The following is a 15351-nucleotide window of genomic DNA, read 5'->3' as shown; positions in this document are numbered from 1 at the left end:
CACCTCCTGGCTACACTAGTGACCATATCCCCGTGCATCCCGCAAAGGCGGAGGTGTTGCTAACATTTACGATAGCAAATTTCAATTTACAAAAAAAAAAAAAAAAAAAAAAAAAATGACGTTTTCGTCTTTTGAGCTTCTAGTCATGAAATCTATGCAGCCTACTCAATCACTTTTATAGCTACTGTTTACAGGCCTCCTGGGCCATATACAGCGTTTCTCACTGAGTTCCCTGAATTCCTATCAGACCTTGTAGTCATTGCAGATAATATTCTAATCTTTGGTGACTTTAATATTCACATGGAAAAGTCCACAGACCCACTCCAAAAGGCTTTTGGAGCCATCATCGACTCAGTGGGTTTTGTCCAACATGTCTCTGGACCCACTCACTGTCACAGTCATACCCTGGACCTAGTTTTGTCCCATGGAATAAATGTTGTGGATCTTAATGTTTTTCCTCATAATCCTGGACTATCGGACCACCATTTTATTACGTTTGCAATTGCAACAAATAATCTGCTCAGACCCCAACCAAGGAACATCAAAAGTCGTGCTATAAATTCACAGACAACACAAAGATTCCTTGATGCCCTTCCAGACTCCCTCTGCCTACCCAAGGACGCCAGAGGACAAAAATCCGTTAACCACCTAACTGAGGATCTCAATTTAACCTTGCGCAATACCCTAGATGCAGTTGCACCCCTAAAAACTAAAAAATGTCTCATAAGAAACTAGCTCCCTGGTACACAGAAAATACCCGAGCTCTGAAGCAAGCTTCCAGAAAATTGGAACGGAAATGGCGCCACACCAAACTGGAAGTCTTCCGACTAGCTTGGAAGGACGGTACCGTGCAGTACCGAAGAGCCCTTACTGCTGCTCGATCGTCCTATTTTTCTAACTTAATTGAGGAAAATAAGAACAATCCGAAATTCCTTTTTGATACTGTGGCAAAGCTAACTAAAAAGCAGCATTCCCCAAGAGAGGATGACTTTCACTTTAGCAGTGATAAATTCATGAACTTCTTTGAGGAAAAGATTATGATTATTAGAAAGCAAATTACGGACTCCTCTTTAAACCTGCGTATTCCTCCAAACCTCAGTTGTCCTGAGTCTGCACAACTCTGCCAGGACCTAGGATCAAGAGAGACGCTCAAGTGTTTTAGTACTATATCTCTTGACACAATGATGAAAATAATCATGGCCTCTAAACCTTCAAGCTGTATACTGGACCCTATCCCAACTAAACTACTGAAAGAGCTGCTTCCTGTGCTTGGCCCTCCTATGTTGAACATAATAAACGGCTCTCTATCCACTGGATGTGTACCAAACTCACTAAAAGTGGCAGTAATAAAGCCTCTCTTGAAAAAGCCAAACCTTGACCCAGAAAATATAAAAACTATCGGCCTATATCGAATCTTCCATTCCTCTCAAAGATTTTAGAGAAGGCTGTTGCGCAGCAACTAACTGCCTTCCTGAAGACAAACAATGTATACGAAATGCTTCAGTCTGGTTTTAGACCCCATCATAGCACTGAGACGGCACTTGTGAAGGTGGTAAATGACATTTTAATGGCATCGGACCGAGGCTCTGCATCTGTCCTCGTGCTCCTAGACCTTAGTGCTGCTTTTGATACCATCGATCACCACATTCTTTTGGAGAGATTGGAAACCCAAATTGGTCTACACGGACATGTTCTGGCCTGGTTTAGGTCTTATCTGTCGGAAAGATATCAGTTTGTCTCTGTGAATGGTTTGTCCTCTGACAAATCAACTGTACATTTCGGTGTTCCTCAAGGTTCTGTTTTAGGACCACTATTGTTTTCACTATATATTTTACCTCTTGGGGATGTTATTCGAAAACATAATGTAAACTTTCACTGCTATGCGGATGACACACAGCTGTACATTTCAATGAAACATGGTGAAGCCCCAAAATTGCCCTCGCTAGAAGCATGTGTTTCAGACATAAGGAAGTGGATGGCTGCAAACTTTCTACTATTAAACTCGGACAAAACAGAGATGCTTGTTCTAGGTCCCAAGAAACAAAGAGATCTTCTGTTGAATCTGACAATTAATCTTAATGGTTGTACAGTCGTCTCAAATAAAACTGTGAAGGACCTCGGCGTTACTCTGGACCCTGATCTCTCTTTTGAAGAACATATCAAGACCATTTCGAGGACAGCTTTTTTCCATCTACGTAACATTGCAAAAATCAGAAACTTTCTGTCCAAAAATGATGCAGAAAAATTAATCCATGCTTTTGTCACTTCTAGGTTAGACTACTGCAATGCTCTATTTTCCGGCTACCCGGATAAAGCACTAAATAAACTTCAGTTAGTGCTAAATACGGCTGCTAGAATCCTGACTAGAACCAAAAAATTTGATCATATTACTCCAGTGCTAGCCTCTCTACACTGGCTTCCTGTCAAAGCAAGGGCTGATTTCAAGGTTTTACTGCTAACCTACAAAGCATTACATGGGCTTGCTCCTACCTACCTCTCTGATTTGGTCCTGCCGTACATACCTACACGTACGCTACGGTCACAAGACGCAGGCCTCCTAATTGTCCCTAGAATTTCTAAGCAAACAGCTGGAGGCAGGGCTTTCTCCTATAGAGCTCCATTTTTATGGAACGGTCTGCCTACCCATGTCAGAGACGCAAACTCGGTCTCAACCTTTAAGTCTTTACTGAAGACTCATCTCTTCAGTGGGTCATATGATTGAGTGTAGTCTGGCCCAGGAGTGGGAAGGTGAACGGAAAGGCTCTGGAGCAACGAACCGCCCTTGCTGTCTCTGCCTGGCCGGTTCCCCTCTTTCCACTGGGATTCTCTGCCTCTAACCCTGTTACGGGGCTGAGTCACTGGCTTGCTGGGGCTCTCTCGTGCCGTCCCTGGGGGGGTGCGTCACCTGGGTGGGTTGATTCACTGTTGTGGTCGGCCTGTCTGGGTTGCCCCCCCTTGGGTTGTACCGTGGCGGAGATCTTTGTGGGCTATACTCGGCCTTGTCTCAGGATGGTAAGTTGGTGGTTGAAGATATCCCTCTAGTGGTGTGGGGGATGTGCTTTGGCAAAGTGGGTGGGGTTATATCCTTCCTGTTTGGCCCTGTCCGGGGTGTCCTCGGATGGGGCCACAGTGTCTCCTGACCCCTCCTGTCTCAGCCTCCAGTATTTATGCTGCAGTAGTTTATGTGTCGGGGGCTAGGGTCAGTTTGTTATATCTGGAGTACTTCTCCTGTCCTATTCGGTGTCCTGTGTGAATCTAAGTGTGCGTTCTCTAATTCTCTCCTTCTCTCTTTCTTTCTCTCTCTCGGAGGACCTGAGCCCTAGGACCATGTCCCAGGACTACCTGACATGAGGACTCCTTGCTGTCCCCAGTCCACCTGGCCATGCTCCTGCTCCAGTTTCAACTGACCTGAGCCCTAGGACCGTGCCCCAGGACTACCTGACATGAAGGCTCCTTGCTGTCCCCAGTCCACCTGACTGTGCTGCTGCTCCAGTTTCAACTGTTCTGCCTTATTATTATTCGACCATGCTGGTCATTTATGAACATTTGAACATCTTGGTCATGTTCTGTTATAATCTCTACCCGGCACAGCCAGAAGAGGACTGGCCACCCCACATAGCCCGGTTCCTCTCTAGGTTTCTTCCTAGGTTTTGGCCTTTCTAGGGAGTTTTTCCTAGCCACTGTGCTTTTACACCTGCATTGTTTGCTGTTTGGGGTTTTAGGCTGGGTTTCTGTACAGCACTTTGAGATATCAGCTGATGTACGAAGGGCTATATAAATAAATTTGATTTGATTTGATTTGATTTGATTTGATTTACGTAAGTATTCAGATCCTTTACTCAGTACTTTGTTGAAGCACCTTTGGCAGTGATTACAGCCTCAAGTCTTCTTGGGTTTGACACTACAAGCTTAGCACACCTGCCACTGAAAAGCATCTCCACAGCATGATGCTGCCACCACCATGCTTCACAGTAGGGATGCTGCCATGTTTACTCCAGACGTGACTCTTGGCATTCAGGCCAAACAGTTCAATCTTGGCTTCATCAGACCAGAGAATCTTGTTTCTCATGGTCTGAGAGTTTTTAGGTGCCTTTTGGCAAACTCCAAGTGGGCAATCGCGCCTTTTACTGAGGAGTGGCTTCCGTCTGGCAAACTCTACCATAAATGCCTGATTGGTGGAGTGCTGCAGAGATGTTTGTCCTTCTGGAAGGTTCTCCCATCTCCACAGAGGAGCTCTAGAGCTCTGTCACAGTGACCATCGGGTTCGTCGTCACTTCCCTGACCAAAGCCTTTCTCCCCCAATTGCTGAGTTTGGCCGGGCGGCCAGCTCTAGGAAGAGTCTTGGTGGTTCCAAACAATTTCCATTTAAGAATGATGAAGGTCACTGTGTTCTTGTTGACCTTCAATGCTGCAGAAATGTTTTGGTACCCTTCCTCAGATCTGTTCCTCGGCACAATCCTGTCTCGGAGCTTTACGCACAATTCCTTTGACCTCATGACTTGGTTTTTGCTCTAACATGCATGTGCCTTTCCAAATCATGTCCAATCAATTGAATTTCACACAGGTGGACTCCAATCAAGTTGTAGAAATATCTCAAGGATGATCAGTGGAAAAAGGATGCACCTGAGCTCAATTTTGCATCTCTTTGTAAAGTGTCTGAATACTTATATGAATATGTTTTTTCTGTTTTTAATTGGTGAGAAATGTGCAAACATTTCTAAAAACCTGTTTTTGCATTGTCATTATGGGGCATTGTGTGTAGATTGATTAGGAAAATGTTTTATTGAATCCATTTTAGAATAAGGCTCTAAGGGGTCTCTGGTTTGTAATTGTATTTATTATGGACCACCATTAGTTACTGAATCACTCTTCCTGGGGTCCACCAGAATTAAGGCAGTTATTCAATTTAAAAAACAATGCAATACATTCACAGATTAATTGTGTGCCCTCAGGCCATGACTCTACTACCACATACAGTGCCTTGCGAAAGTATTCGGCCCCCTTGAACTTTGCGACCTTTTGCCACATTTCAAACATAAAGATATAAAACTGTATTTTTTTTGTGAAGAATCAACAACAAGTGGGACACAATCATGAAGTGGAACGACATTTATTGGATATTTCAAACTTTTTTAACAAATCAAAAACTGAAAAATTGGGCGTGCAATATTATTCAGCCCCTTTACTTTCAGTGCAGCAAACTCTCTCCAGAAGTTCGGTGAGGATCTCTGAATGATCCAATGTTGACCTAAATGACTAATGATGATAAATACAATCTACCTGTGTGTAATCAAGTCTCCGTATAAATGCACCTGCACTGTGATAGTCTCAGAGGTCCGTTGAAAGCGCAGAGAGCATCATGAAGAACAAGGAACACACCAGGCAGGTCCGAGATACTGTTGTGAAGAAGTTTAAAGCCGGATTTGGATACAAAAAGATTGACAGAATGACAGATTTTTTATCTTGTCAGCTCAGGGATTCAATCTAGGAACCTTTCGGTTACTGGCCCAACGCCCTAACCACTAGGTTACCCATGTAAGTGCTGTGCTTGTAGAATGTCCTTCTCTATAAGCGTGCTGAAAGTCTGTTGTGAATTGGTTCACTGTAAAATAGCACTGAATATGGTCAAACACAAGGGTTTAATAAGGGTTGGTTCGTCTGATTGGTCGGCTATTTGAGCCAGTAAAAGTTTTTTTTACTATTCTTAGGTAGTGGAATGACTTTTGCTTCCCTCCAGGCCTGAGGGAACACACTTTCTAGTAGGCTTAAATTGAAGATATGGCAAACAGGAGTGGCAATATAATCCGATATTATCCTCAAATTTTCCATCCAAGTTGTCAGACCCCGGTGGTTTGTCATTGTTAATAGACAATTTTTCACCTCTTCCACACACACTTTATGGAACTCAAAATGACAATGCTTGTCTTTCATAATTTGGTCAGATATACTTGGATGTGTAGTGTCAGCGTTTGTTGCTGGCATGTCATCCCTAGGTTTGCTAATCGTTTAAAAAAATCATTAAACTAGTTGGCAAAATCAGTGGGTTTTGTGATGAATGAGCCATCTGAGTCAATGAATGATGGAGCTGAGTTTGCCCTTTTGCCCAAAATTGCATTTAAGGTTCTCCAAAGCTTTTTACTATAATTCTTTATATAATTTCTATTTGTTTCATAGTATAGTTTCCTCTTTTTATTCCGTCTAGTCACATGATTTTTTTCAATTTGCAGTACGTTTGCTAATCAGTTGTGCTGCCAGACTTATTTACCATACCGTTTGCCTCATTACTCTCACCATACATTCAATAAAATAAAAAAAAATAGGTTGACTGATAACCTGAACCAGGTTGCAGGCGCTGGTTAGAGTTTGACGTTTTTTCTTGAGTGGGAAGCAGTCAATATTGTACATATACCTCTCTGTTGATATCACATACAGTACCAGTCAAAAGTTTGGACACACCTACTCCTTCAAGGGTTTTTCTTTATTTTTACTATTTCCTACATTGTAGAATAATAGTGAAGACATCAAAACTATGAAATAACACATATGGAATCATGTAGTAACCTTAAAAGTTCAGAAGTAGCCACCCTTTGCCTCGATGACAGCTTTGCACACTCTTGGCATTCTCTCAACCAGCTTCATGAGGAAGTGGCCTGGAATGCATTTCAATTAACAGGTGTGCCTTGTTAAAAGTTAATTTGTGGAATTTCTTTCCTTAATGCGTTTGAGCCAATCAGTTGTGTTGTGACAAGGTAGGGGTGTTTACAAAAGATTGCCCTATTTGGTAAAAGACCAAGTCCATATTATGGCAAGAACAGCTCAAGTAGGCAAAGAGAAATGACAGTCCATCATTACATTAAGACATGACGGTCAGTCAGTCCAGAACATTTCATGAACTTTGAACGTTTCTTCAAGTGCATTCGCAGAAACCATCATGCGCTATGAAGAAACTGGCTTTCATGATGACCGCCACAGGAAAGGTAGACCCAGAGTTACCTCTGCTGCAGAGAGTTACCAGCCTCAGAAATTGCAGCCCAAATAAATGTTTCACATGGTTCAAGGAACAGACACATCTCAACATCAACTGTTCAGAGGAGACTATGAATCAAGCCTTCATGGTCGAATAGATGAAAATAAACCCCTGCTAAAGGACACCAATAAGAAGAAGAGACTTGCTTGGGTCAAGAAACATGATCAATGGACATTAGACCAGTGGAAATCTGTTCTTTGGACTGATGAGTCCAAATGTGAGATTTTTGGTTCCAACCGCCGTATCTTTGTGAGTTGCAGAGTAGGTTGAAAAGATTATCTTGGCATGTGTTGTTCCTACCGTGAAGCATGGAGGAGGAGGTGTGATGGTGTGGGGTATTTTTGTTGGTGACACTTTCAGTGATTAAAAAAAATTCAAGGCACACTTAAACATCATGGCTACCACAGCATTCTGCAGCGATACGCCATCCCATCTGGTTTGCGCTTAGTGGGACTATCATTTGTTTTTCAAAAGGAAAATGACCCAACACCTCCAGGCTGTGTAAGGGCTATTTGACCAATAAGGAGAGTGATGGAGTGCCTCATCAGATGACCTGGGCTACACAATCACTCAACCTCAACGCAATTGAGATGGTTTGGGATGAGTTGGACCGCAGAGTGAAGGAAAGCAGCCAACAAGTGCTCAGAATATAGAAACTTTTTAAAGATTGTTGGAAAAGCATTCCAGGTGAAGCTGGTTGAGAGAATGCCAAGAGTGTGCAAAGCTGTCATCAAGGCAAAGGGTAGCTACTTTGAAGAATCTGAAATATAAAAAATATTTTGATTTAACACTTTTTTGGTTGCTACATGATTCCATATATGTTATTTCATAGTTTTGATGCCTTCACTATTATTTTACAATGTATAGAATGGTACTGACTGTTAGAACTTGGTGGTATATAGCAGCTTCCCACAATAATGGGCTTAAGGTGAGGCAGATGATCCTCTCAAAACTTTACAGGAATGTGGTTCTTAATATAGACCGCAACACCGCCCCCATTTCTGTCTTTTCTGTAAATGGTATGACCATGTATTGCTACCACTGTGTCAAAGGTATTATCTAAGTGAGTTTCAGAGGTAGTCAGAACATGAATGTCATCTGTTACTAGCAAGTTATTTACTTCATGAACCTTGTTTCTTAGGCTACATATGTTAACGTAGGCTATTTTTGCACTTTCCTGGGATACTTAATTGTTTTCATTGCTTTACTGGGAAGCTTAGCAGAAGTAGTCATGCTCATGCTATTTGTGTTAGTGCAGGGTGAGCTTCACATAGTGGACTTCCTGCTAGGGCACACCGCCTCAGTGCTAACAGTAGAACTGGTTCATAGGCACATGATTACTACATAGAGTTGCTGTGGGATCAGCAGAGGCTTTCAGGGCAGTTAGAGGGACATACATTAAATTACATTGTGTCTTTCAATGCCCCTGGGATGTAATGTACATTTGCTGAAGCATTATGACAACTCAGCAACACAATGGTAGGGGTTAACTGAGCTGGGCTTGGGTCATTGGTAAGTCATTGTCTCAATGCAGCCTTATAATGCTGTGAAAGGATCCATGAACCTAAATGATCTGGGTGGATCCCATCCTCCTTATAATACAAGCTTTGTTTCCAGAAGCTATCAAAATGGTCAATAAATGTTACACCCACAGAGCTGCAGTAGAGTCTCGTAGCCAGTTATGGAGGGATAAAAGTCTGGCATGTTCAATGCCACGATTTAGGGAGGGGAGTGGGCCAGATATTGTAGGGGGGTTATTGGTTCTCTGCTTGACACCAATCAGTTCTTTTAAATCCCTCTTTAGCTGTTCTGAGCTGCCCTTCCTAATGAACTATGATAGACTACATTTCCTGGTGCTGGTTTAAAATGTTTGGGAGCAGCTTATTGATGTCCTGTACTCGTGCTCCTGTATAGCACCATGTTTAATTGTGCAATACATTTTATAGATAAAACAATAAGTAGCATATTCCCACTGGGCACAGATGTCAATTCAACATCTATTCCAAATTGGTTCAATGTAAATTAATTGAAATGACATAGAAACAACCTTGATTCAACCAGTGTGTGCCCAGTGGGTTGTTTTTATGTGTGCATTGTATTCTCCTCTGACAATAGAGCTCGCCAGCTTGTAGTCTTAAAAAATGGAAATGAGTTACCTCTGGTTCATTCAGGCCGTGTAACAAACCGTGTAACATGGAGTTATGGCCGTGTAACAAACCGTGTAACATGGAGTTATGGCCGTGTAACAAACCGTGTAACATGGAGTTATGGCCGTGTAACAAACCGTGTAACATGGAGTTATGGCCGTGTAACAAACCGTGTAACATGGAGTTATGGCCGTGTAACAAACCGTGTAACATGGAGTTATGGCTGTGTAACAAACCGTGTAACATGGAGTTATGGCCGTGTAACAAACCGTAACATGGCGTTAACATGGTGTAACATGTTATGGCCGTGTAACAAACCGTGTAACATGGAGTTATGGCTGTGTAACAAACCGTGTAACATGGAGTTATGGCTGTGTAACAAACCGTGTAACATGGAGTTATGGCTGTGTAACAAACCGTGTAACATGGAGTTATGGCTGTGTAACAAACCGTGTAACATGGAGTTATGGCCGTGTAACAAACCGTGTAACATGGAGTTATGGCCGTGTAACAAACCGTGTAACATGGAGTTATGGCCGTGTAACAAACCGTGTAACATGGAGTTATGGCTGTGTAACAAACCGTGTAACATGGAGTTATGGCCGTGTAACAAACCGTGTAACATGGAGTTATGGCCGTGTAACAAACCGTGTAACATGGAGTTATGGCCGTGTAACAAACCGTGTAACATGGAGTTATGGCCGTGTAACAAACCGTGTAACAAACCGTGTAACATGGAGTTATGGCCGTGTAACAAACCGTGTAACATGGAGTTATGGCCGTGTAACAAACCGTGTAACATGGAGTTATGGCTGTGTAACAAACCGTGTAACATGGAGTTATGGCTGTGTAACAAACCGTGTAACATGGAGTTATGGCCGTGTAACAAACCGTGTAACATGGAGTTATGGCCGTGTAACAAACCGTGTAACATGGAGTTATGGCTGTGTAACAAACCGTGTAACATGGAGTTATGGCCGTGTAACAAACCGTGTAACATGGAGTTATGGCCGTGTAACAAACCGTGTAACATGGAGTTATGGCTGTGTAACAAACCGTGTAACATGGAGTTATGGCTGTGTAACAAACCGTGTAACATGGAGTTATGGCTGTGTAACAAACCGTGTAACATGGAGTTATGGCTGTGTAACAAACCGTGTAACATGGAGTTATGGCCGTGTAACAAACCGTGTAACATGGAGTTATGGCCGTGTAACAAACCGTGTAACATGGAGTTATGGCTGTGTAACAAACCGTGTAACATAGTTATGAGTTATGGCCGTGTGGGAACTCTAACCCTATAAAGGTGTGTATCAATTTAACTTATTTTGGTCTGGGGGGCAGTATTGAGTAGCTTGGATGAATAAGGTTCCCAGAGTAAACTGCCTGCTACTCAGGCCCAGTTGCCCAGTTGCTAATGTATGCATTTTATTAGTAGATTTGGATAGAAAACACTCGGAAGTTTCTAAAACTGTTTCCAACCAGGAAGTGGGAAATCTGAGGTTTGTAGTTTTTCAACTCATTCCCTATCGAAAACACAGTGTCTATGTGGTCATATTGCACTTCCTTAGGCTTCCAATAGATGTCAACAGTCTTTAGAACCTTGTTTGATGCTTCTACTGTGAAGTGGGGGCTCATAAGGGCTGTTTGAGCCAGGTGTCTGGCACCTGGCTCATTCAGGCGCATTCACTTGAGAGTTAGCTTGCATTCCTACAGACAAAGCTTTTTTGAAATCTGACACAGCAGTTGAATTAAGTAGAAGTTTATCTAAAGTTCCATGTATAACACTTTTATTTTCATCAACCTTTATGATGTGTATTTCTGTAAATTGATGTGGCTCTCTGCAAAATCACCGGATGTTTTGGAACTACTGAACATAACGCGCAAATTTTTTGATATAAATATGAACTTTATCAAACAAAACATACATGTATTGTGTAACATGAAGTCCTATGAGTGTCATCTGATGAAGATCATCAAAGGTTAGTGATCTCTATTTCTGCTTTTTGTGACTCCTCTCTTTGGCTGGAAAAATGGCTGTGTTTTTCTGTGACTAGGTGCTTACCTAACATAATCGTTTGGTGTGCTTTCACCGTAAAGCCTTTTTGAAATCGGACACTGTGGCTGGATTAACAAGAAGTTTATCTTTAAAATGGTGTAAAGTACTTGTATGTTTGAGGAATTTTAATTATGAGATTTCTGTTGTTTTGAATTTGTCGCCCTGCACTTTCACTGGCTGTTGTTGAGGTGGGACACTACCATCCCGAATATCCCAGAGAGGTTTTATCCTATTGTTTTTTAAATGTATTATTTCTCGCTGATATGAAATATATTGTCCTTATGCTCCTAAAACCGTACCACAAGCGACGTGTGTTAATGTTCAGATTGAGCGTTGCGGCTCTTAACAAAACTTCACTGTTCAGAAGATGCCTTAGTCCAATGGCTCGTATGTGTAATGTAATGGAACAGGATCGAGGGCAGTTCTCTATCTTCTTTTTAAATAGTGAGCCAACACATTTTCAGCACTTTTATTTTCATGACTGATTAAGACTTGTTTTCTCATGTTCTATTTGTGCCTCTGTGAGCAGTGTGTTTGGAACATCAAAATGCTATAAAATGGCATTATGGAATCGCAATACATATATAATTGTGAGAATCGCAGTACACATCGTATCGGCACCTAAGTATCGTGGTAATATTGTATTGTGAGGTCCTTGGTAATTCCCAGCCCTAATAGGCAATATGTCACTTTATTTAGTGCTACCTGCTATTGTGGGTTTAAAATTCATTGTTATTCACGTGTTTGTTTTTGAGGTAGAATTACTGTCATGTTATTGATGTCAAATTGCAGACCTTATTTGCACCTACTCTATTCCATGAACAAATGGGTGTGTCTGGGTCTTAAGCCAACATACGCAGATTTTACAGCGAATGCAGTCTCCGCGAACGCAGGAATTGCAATCACGCTTTAGCAATGAATTTCCGCAATGCGGAATGAATCGAGACCCTAAGTTATTTTTGCATCTCGTTGCTTTCACCTATTTACAAGCTGAATGGAAATAGCAGACTGAAAGAAAAAAATAAGAAGCATCCATCCAAGTTAATCATTGTTTCTCTGCCTGGGAGACTGGTGGAATGTCTTATCAGTGAGAATCCATCGTCCCAGTTCAAAGGCTGTGGTACTCCAGTGGGTTTATGGGAAAGCTCTTTGATGTCTAGTCCTCCTCCCCACCCAGTCTTTAGATCTGTATGACTTAGGTCTGTATGACAAAGGCCTTTAAACATGCTTGGATGAACATTGCTCTAGGTATAGGGTCAAAGGTTTGTACTGGGCGTTCACAGAGAAGACATGTTGTCCTGCCGCCATAACAAAGGCCTCGCTGAGCCGGGTTCAGGGAGTAGCTTACTCTCTGCTCAAACACACCAGAGGAGTGATCTCTGGGCCAAGAACAGGCCCTCTCTTTTGTGTAAGGAAAAGATGGTAAACATAACAAGAAAACATACTCAAATAGATAGCATGAAGGGGACTGCTCGTGGGCCATTTGGTTGGGGAGAAAGACAAACTGTCACAGCAGAGTCATGGTAAGGGAAAAATAAATAAATATGTGATGGATAGAGAGAGAAAGACATACTGTAAATAGATAGATAGATTTAAGGGGTGGGATTGTCCAGCTCTTTAAAGTGCCAAATTTGTTTCTCTCAATGTACTCAAAACAAGAGTGACAAGCCTAAACAGTAGGTTTTATATGCTGTGCCCTCTCTTAAGCCTCTGCCTAGCAACCATCACCTAATGGAGACAGAGCCCTACAGAGTAGCCATTGTCATGCAGAATAGCCTCACTTGACTAGTGGTCAGGACAGAACATTTATATGAACAATAGAAAAAAGGTGCTATCAAGAACCTAAAATGGTTCTTCGGCTGTCCCCTTAGGAGAACCCTTTGAAGAATCTTTTTTGGTTCCATGTAAAACACTTCCCACAGAGGGTTCTACATGGAACCCAAAATAGTTCTACCTGGTACCAAAAAAGTGTTATCCTATATTCAAGTGTTATCCCATATTTAGGTAGCCTGTTTTGTGTTGGGTTTGTGGGTGGTTGTTTCCGTGTCTGTGTTTGTTTCACCACACAGGACTGTTTCGGTTTTCACATGTATTGTTTTGTATATTTGTAGTGTTTTCTCTGTATTCGTCTTGATTAAAGATGTTTAACCCTAACCACGCTGCGTTTTAGTCCGCCTCTCCTTCCCAGGAAGAAAGCCGTTACAACAGCCGAATAACCATTTTGGATCCCTTTTTTCTAGTAGTGTAGACATGACATAACCGTTCAAAGGCACTTAACTTTTGTCTTGCCCATTCACCTTCTGAATGGCACGCATACCAATCCATCCCTCAAGGCATAAAAATCCCCGTCATCAACACTGATTGAAGTGGGTTTAACAAGTCATTAGAATGACACATTTCCTGAACAAATTCAGTGATATCTGCTAACCAGACCTCTCATTAAGCGATGGTCAGACGATGGTCTTGTATTGCTAAAGAATTCAGATGGTTAGTCATTCATTAAGCGATGGTCAGACTATGGTCTTGTATTGCTAAAGAATTCAGATGGTTAGTCATTCATTAAGGGCTGGGTTTCATCAAGAGTTCCTATGACTCAGGATATTGCAACCAAAACATTTAAAAATTACAATGGGGCAGATGAAACAAGTCCTCCCTGTGTTTATCAAATAATACTTATTCTCATGCCCATGCATGTGTGTGTAGGCTTGGGTTGTCCCAGCAATAGCACTCATGCTGCAGTTTCTGGGATTGCCCCCCTCTCTACAACAGGAATAGTGTTTATTTATTTAAATAGGTTAGGCCTATTTATTGCCATACCTCCTCATGCCATTTGCACACACTGTACATAGACTTTATTATTTTCTATTGTGTTATTGACTGTACACTTGTTTACACCATGTGTAACTCTGTGTTGTTGTCTGTTCACACTGCTTTGCTTTATCTTGGCCAGGTCGCAGTTGTAAATGAGAACTTGTTCTCAACTAGCCTACCTGGTTAAATAAAGGTGTTCTCAACTAGCCTACCTGGTTAAATAAAGTCAACTAGCCTACCTGGTTAAATAAATTTCTCAACTAGCCTTGGTTAAATAAAGGTGTTTGAACTAGCCTACCTGGTTAAATAAAGGTGTTCTCAACTAGCCTACCTGGTTAAATAAAGGTGTTCTCAACTAGCCTACCTGGTTAAATAAAGGTGTTCTCAACTAGCCTACCTGGTTAAATGAAGGTGTTCTCAACTAGCCTACCTGGTTAAATAAAGGTGTTCTCAACTAGCCTACCTGGTTAAATAAAGGTGTTCAACTAGCCTACCTGGTTAAATAAAGGTGTTCTCAACTAGCCTACCTGGTTATAAAGGTGTTCTCAACTAGCCTACCTGGTTAAATAAAGGTGTTCTCAACTAGCCTACCTGGTTAAATAAAGGTGTTCTCAACTAGCCTACCTGGTTAAATAAAGGTGTTCTCAACTAGCCTATGGTTAAATAAAGGTGTTCAACTAGCCTACCTGGTTAAATAAAGGTGTTCTCAACTGCTGGTTAAATAAAGGTGTTCTCAACTAGCCTACCTGGTTAAATAAATGTTCTCAACTAGCCTACCTGGTTAAATAAAGGTTTCAACTAGCCTACCTGGTTAAATAAAGGTGTTCAACTAGCCTACCTGGTTAAATAAAGGTGTTCTCAACTAGCACCTGGTTAAATAAAGGTGTTCTCAACTAGCCTACCTGGTTAAATAAAGGTGTTCTCAACTAGCCTACCTGGTTAAATAAAGGTGTTCTCAACTAGCCTACCTGGTTAAATAAAGGTGTTCTCAACTAGCCTACCTGGTTAAATAAAGGTGTTCTCAACTAGCCTACCTGGTTAAATAAAGGTGTTCTCAACTAGCCTACCTGGTTAAATAAAGGTGTTCTCAACTAGCCTACCTGGTTAAATAAAGGTGTTCTCAACTAGCCTACCTGGTTAAATAAAGGTGTTCTCAACTAGCCTACCTGGTTAAATAAAGGTGTTCTCAACTAGCCTACCTGGTTAAATAAAGGTGTTCTCAACTAGCCACCTGGTTAAATAAAGGTGTTCTCAACAGCCTACCTGGTTAAATAAAGAACTAGCCTTGGTTAAATAAAGGTGTTCTC

This window comes from Oncorhynchus keta, chromosome 36 (assembly GCF_023373465.1).
Source record: "Oncorhynchus keta strain PuntledgeMale-10-30-2019 chromosome 36, Oket_V2, whole genome shotgun sequence".
Classification (NCBI taxonomy): Eukaryota; Metazoa; Chordata; class Actinopteri; order Salmoniformes; family Salmonidae; genus Oncorhynchus; species Oncorhynchus keta.
Note: the sequence above shows the minus strand (reverse complement) of the source record.